This window comes from Nicotiana tomentosiformis, chromosome 5, assembly GCF_000390325.3.
Source record: "Nicotiana tomentosiformis chromosome 5, ASM39032v3, whole genome shotgun sequence".
Lineage (NCBI taxonomy): Eukaryota > Viridiplantae > Streptophyta > Magnoliopsida > Solanales > Solanaceae > Nicotiana > Nicotiana tomentosiformis.
The window spans coordinates 128,961,386-128,968,283 of record NC_090816.1 but is presented as its reverse complement, the minus strand read 5'-3'; positions in this window follow the sequence as shown (position 1 = coordinate 128,968,283).

Genomic DNA, 6,898 nt, shown 5'->3' with positions numbered 1-6,898 from the left:
AATTGGTATAAGGCCGTAGTTGGGCATCAAAGTATGAGGGAGGAATGGCGGGAAGTGTCACGCAGTGGTTGAATTTCTAGCAGGTCAAGTATGAAACAACATAGGTCGAGGAATTACTTAAAGTAGATGGTTTAACCGAAGTAAGAGTGGTAGATTAGCATATGGATTCTGTGGTAGGCTAGCCGCGTGCCTTTAGAAAGTGTAGAACGGTTTGGTAGTCGTGATGGAAGGTGATTTGGTCTACATATTTTATTTGGAATGATGGTTACGGTACGAAGAAAGATTGAATATGGCAGAAAGGAGCTTCTTGAAATGAAGAAGAGTGTGAAGATTTGATTATCGTTTCTAATGCGATATGATTTGAGTTGGGAAGGTATAGTTGAACTTTCAGTTGATTTCAATGGGGAAGGAACAAATTTATATGGTTGGTGGGCGAGCATGGGCTCAGGAGAATTTACTGATTACGTGGTAGTTATACCCAGTACAGCGTCGTTGGAAGATGTCGGCATGGAATACCACAGGTGGACTATCTCATATGGACAGGTCAGTGGTGGTGTGGTTTAATGAAGTTTCTACGAAGAGTCCTACGTACTACGAAGCGAAAGATTGAGTATACGATTATGGATAATAATTCGGGATGTTCATGAAAACTTTAGTAACAAACTACAAGAAATTTGACAGGTAAACGGTACGGGATCATGGTAAATGATATGGAGGAATCATTGTGGGCTCTACATTAAGTGATGATAGTTCTAAGTGGGGGAGCCCCACCGTCTACGATTGGATCGCGTGGTTGTCGGCTTGTGCAGCTTCTGGTTATCGGCGCATTGAAGGCGTCATATGAGATCTTAGTCATTGTTTGAGGTAGATTATTTCCTGAGCAGCTTGTACTTGGTGAGATGAGATTATTGGACTTGAATAGTGCAATCAGATTTATACAAGGTACATTAAAGGGAAAATATCATTATTCAGTTCAGAATGAGGTAATGGTTCTTGTCAGGATGAGGTACTCTATGAATTATTGATTCGGTAGGTGGTTATGAGTTTCTACACGTCTTTTTCATCGTGGATGTATTGCGAGAGTTGGAACAAGATTTATATACATCATGAGATGTATTGTGGAATCGGATTCATGAAATTACAGTTATTGTGGTCGGAGGATGTTATTATAGGCAACCGACTTATGTGGTGCATGGTGTGGTGTCAGCAAAGATGTATGATCATGTTTTGGTACAGTGTGTGGTGATTGGCATGGTGTTCGTATGTTAGGATCAAGACTTGTAGAGAAATTCGGAGGTTGGAATTTGGTCCAAATGTTCATTGGCTAAATAAAAGGGAGGATCTTCAGTCTGACTCGAGCTAATGTGTTCAACTGGAATACAGTGGCATGAGGTGTTAAACAGCGATTTTGGACAACTCTGGAGCAATTCTTAGCACGTTCGAGGACGAATGTATATTAAGTGGGGGAGAATGTAACGACCCGGTCGGTCGTTTTAAGCTTTAGCGCGTCGTTCGGCGGTTCGAGGCCTTGAGTAGCTTCACTTCAGGTATTATGACTTGTACGGTTTGGAAAGAATATTCTAATTTCGTAAGTTTTAAGTTGGAAGAATTGACTAAGGTTTGAATTTTGAGCAAACGATCTCAGAATCGGGATTTGAAGGTCCCAACAGGTTCGTATGATGATTTTGGTCTTAGGAGCGTGTCCGGATGTTGATTTGGAAGTTCATAGGTCATTTCAACGTCAATTGGCGAAAGTTGGAAATGGGATGATTTTTGAAAAGTTTGACTGAGAGTGGACTTTTTGATATCGGAGTCGGATTCTGATTTCGGAAATGGGAGTAGGTTCGTAATGTCAATTATAGGTTCGTAATGTCAATTATGACTAGTGTGCAAAATTTGAGGTCAATCGAACTTGATTTGATAGGTTTCGGCGTCGAATGTAGAAGTTTGAAGTTCTAAAGTTTATTAAACTTGAATTGGGGTTTCTTTTAAGAAGCGAGACCACACCTGTGGTGTGGGCAGCACAGAAGTAGGGGCGCAGATGCGTATAGGGGCCGTAGAAGCAGCCAACGACCTGGATTTGGGTTCTCGCAGGTGCGATACTTGGAGCCGCAAAAGCGAAAACTTTGGTTGGGCAGTGAGGTTTTATAAATACGGGATTTGGCCCATTTTCCTTTATTCTTTACTTGGTTGAGGCGGTTTTGGAGAGCTTCAAGGAGGGATTTTCATCAAGCAACACAAGGTAAGTGATTCTCACCTATTAAAAGTTAAATGCATAGTTTGTATATGAATTTAAGCATGAAAATTAGTAGAAATTGGAGGATTTTTTAAAGAAACCTAGAATTTGATATTTTGGATTTTTTACCAGAAAATTGGAAATGAAATTAGGAGTAAATTATATATTTGCGTTTGTGGTATTATGGGTAATGATTATCTTCGAAAAGTTTTGGAATCCGGGCACGTGGGCCCGATGGTGACGTTATCGACTTTTCGAGCGGAGTTGGAAATTGTTATAAATTGATTTATTATGAGTATTGATGTCCCCCAAATTCACACCACTGATTGAGATTGTGAAGCGGTCGATGCAATTATAATTACCCAACGTGAGTGGGGGTCAATTCCAGAGAGAGTTTATATTGGCTTAAGTATATATCTAGACTAGGTGTATGACGTGCCCAAATTGCACTTCCACATAATTGGTTGTTTCTTCCTACTTCTAAAACGTTTACTATTGTTTGTAAATGGAAAGCTAAGGAACGATATTTTTGGTATTGTTGTTTTTCAAGTTGATAAAAGATCTAGGGTTGTGACTTCCACCTAGGTGGTTACCTAACGAATTGTGGGATTTAGGGCAGGTTTGATTGATCGGAGTGTAATATAGCAATCACACGCAATTACCCACTCTATACCTCTCGGTAGTTTGAGTGGTTTTGCCCTATTTGGCTTTCTCAGTCCAAATGGGTAATTCACAAAACTAATGATAGATGCTCAAGTCAGGTCTTACTATCTCTAGATTTGACTCTTTAATTGGGGCTATCAATTTCTTTAGTTCACCCCAATTCCTTGTTAGCCAAGTTTTCCTAGATTTAGCTATCTTTCTCAAGTAGAGACTAGGTCAATTAGGCCTGAATCAATGTTTGCAACCATTAATTCTTAAATTCAAGCAAGAACTAGGCTAAATATCATACACCTAATTACAAACAAGCCCCAAATTAAACACCCATTAGGCAGCCACACTAGGGTTAGGTCACAACCCTAGCTAAGAATTTAGCTACTCATAGGCAAAATTGAAGAAACTAAGATTAAACTCATACTAGATGATTAAGGGAAGAAAATATAATGTTAAAATGATAAACCATTACAAAGTTACCAAAACAGTAAGGAAAAAACGGCTATCAACTTTCAGGTGTTCGAACTTGACCTAAATTTGACAAAAAGATTTATTTATACCTAGCTGAAATTATCAGACAAAATTGCCCCTGCGGAGGTTGTGCGGCCACACAATTTTGTATGCGGTCCGCACTTTGAAGCTGGTTTGATAGGATGGACTTCTGCGGCCGCACAATTCTGGGTTGCAGCCGCACTTCTTTAGATTTTGCGGACCACACATTTCTGAGTATGGCCGCACTCTTGGACTTGAGATGGATATGGGAGATTTCTGCGCACCGCACATTTATGAGTGCGGCCGTACTTTTGCATTCTGCGGCCGCATAATATTAGTGTGGTCCATACTTCTTCAAGGTCCCAAAACACCATCTCTCTGAACCTCGTCTTTTGCGGCCGCACAATAATTGTGCGGTCCGCACTTTAGGAAGGGAATTTGTCAGTGATTCTTCATAGTCTGCGGCCGCACATAGTATTGTGCGGTCCACACTTTGCTCTTTTCTGTTTTGTTTTGGTCCTTTTCCAATTTTACTCCTTCTTGAGTTGATTTTCATCTCTTTGGCTCATTTCCCAATATTCCTGCAAGAAAGCGCATTTCATTAGTTCTCGGGAATACCTTTAAGCATTTTTGAGCTAAAACGAAAGTAAAAGAGTGCAAATAAGTGGTCAAAATCCCTACTTATCAACTCCCCAAACTTAAGTTTTTGCTTGTACTCAAGCAATTAAGGTAATTCCTACCTCCACAAAGAAAGAGCTATTTCAGCTAGCCTAAGTTGAATCAAACACACATCAACTAGGACCAACGATTACCCACACACTCATGAATCATCAACAAGCCTATGTTTTGAATGTTAAAGCACAAATAGCTCTAATGTGACGCTTGAGCATCAAAAGTTGACTTTATTCATCAAGAAAGTTCGCACTTTCATGTAGGCCATTGTGGATCCCAAACTCCTTCTCATATACTCTCTGTAAGCTCATCTCACTTAAGAATGAAGCACATAATGCAATGATTCGAGAAAGTTTCGCTCATCACTCTTAAAAGAATGTTACAAGCCTGGCTCTAAGTACCATATGTTTTCCCCTCCTCATGTAGATCACCACTAATGTAAGCTTACTCGGCCTAAAATCACGTAGGGCTTTTGCGGTATGTAATGAAGGCTTTTGGACTAAGGAGGAAAATATTGGAATGGAACTGGTTCATCTTTCCTTTAGCACTTCATTTTCTCTTTTTGGCTCATACTTTGCCGACTCTTTGAGTCATTTTCTTTTTCCTTAGAGGAACTAGAGAGACTTGATATAACTCTTTCTTGGTCATGCTATTCATATTCTCCTTCTTGTTTTCTCCATGCTTTGCACTTTTGCTTTCTTTTGAATCTTTTCAACCCATTCACATTATTCACTTTCTTGTTGTGTTTTTCTTTTGTTCTTTCTTTCTTTTTCTTTTCCTTTCCTCATCTTCATTTCTTTTCTCTTTTTATGCCTTGATACCATCTTCAAACTCCTCGTCTCTCCCCCAAACTGATGTTTTCGCCATTTGTTTCTCATGAGTGCTAAAGAAAGCTCGGGGTGCCAAGAGAGGGTCATTATAAAAGGGATAAAGGCTTGTAACATGGTTATCGAATGAAAAAGGCTTTAGGCTCAAAAGGGTTGACTGGGAATAATATCATTGGTGGGCTATGGAAGCTTTTAAAACGGGTCAAGGAGATCCTACAATCACTTCTCAAGCCAAGCTAGCTTAGAATTTCTCCTAAAAACACATTTGGGGCAAGTTCTAGACCATTCGCATGGGTACTTGGACTTGTAACAAAATACCTAACCTCTCACACAACCGGTTTGTTAAAGAGAATAGAGTCGAGGGCCAACAACAACTGCATTCAAGATTGAAAATCGCTAATGGTTCAACTAAACTACCCGATGATTGCCCATGTCAACACAAGAGTCACAAGGTCACTAACTCGAGCCATTTCTTTCCAAAAACTTCTTTTTAACCATAAGCGTATAGTTAAGTGTGTTGGTACCAAGTGAAGCATGCTTGACCCTTATTTATTCATTAATACTATTTTTTCTACCTAAACATTAAAAACGGACTCGATCCCTTAAGAAGGTTATCACGCCATCCATCATTGAAAAGAGCCACCTGGTTCACACAAAACCCACCTTTGGAAATAATTGTGGGATTAAGAAAACCAAAGGCCTATTGTTTACTTAAACATAAAAGGAAGCTAACAAATAAAAAAGAAGCTATTAAAGTAAATAAGAAGCTATATTATTAAGAAAAAAAATGAAGAAGCTATGAAAATTACTGAAAGTAAGGAAAATGAATATACAAACCAAGGGGAATAGAATATATACATCAAAAGAGAGGGAGGAATATATACATAATGAAAGAAAAGATAAAGATAAAATAAGAAGAGTATTAAAGTTATTACAGGCCAATGTCATCAAATGTCATCAAATCAAACCAAAATAGACTACCCCCTGAATAAATAAAAAGCATTGTCCTCAATGCTTAGCAAAATAAGAATAATGGGGGATAGAAAGTAAAGAAAACTCCCTATGTGGTCCCAGGGTGACTGACAACATCACCACCCTCGAGCTCCTCCAACTGTATCTCATCATCATCTGGCTGGGGAACAACGGGGTGGCAAACATCTGAAGTATCTCCTCGGCAGTATGGGCAACAAGGTCTGGCTCGTCAGACTGGCCAGCTGGTGCCTCTGCTGATGGTGTTGATGAGTCTGTTGGTACTAATGGATTTGTCTCCATCAGTAGGTCAAATGGAAAATCGCCCACTGCTGCAATCTTTGTCACCTCCTTTCTCAATCTCTGCACTGATTTCTTTAAAACTTGGGACTTCCTCATCTTCTTTACCTGCTTGCCCAACTCCTCAATAGCTCCCCATGAGCCACCAGTGTATCCATAATGGTCTTCTGGTTCTCCAAAAACTTCTTCAATGTTTCCTCTACTGACGGAGGGACCTATGGTGCTACTGGGGTACAAGATTGTGTTGCAACAGCACTGGATATGTCAGACATCTTAGAAGTGGTTGCATGCATCCAGTTGTTGAGACTCGCCAATGTCTGGGAGACTCACATCGTAGTGAGTGGATACGTGGATGAGGCCGGCACTGATACTGATGGTGATGGTCTAGAAGATGAAGGTGGTGGCATGTCAGCTTTCCCGGTGGAAGGCCCGGCTGCTGTGGAAGGCATGGGAATTGTAGATGGATCACCAGCAGACTCTATAACCACCAACGATGGCTCATCAGACTGACCAACGGTGGTACTGGCCTTACCCTTGAACTTTGGGTTGTCCGCACCTTGCAGCGAGTACCATGAGAAGGGCTTTTTGGCCCTCACTTTTGTATCAAAAGTCCTTGGCTCCACCTTTGTATCGTTGAAATATTCTGTGAGGATGTTGGGATATGGGTAGGAGCGTTCACCTTTTCAGACAGCCACTGTCATGTTGGCCGACATGATGGCACCCACATTAATTGGGTACCCGACCATAA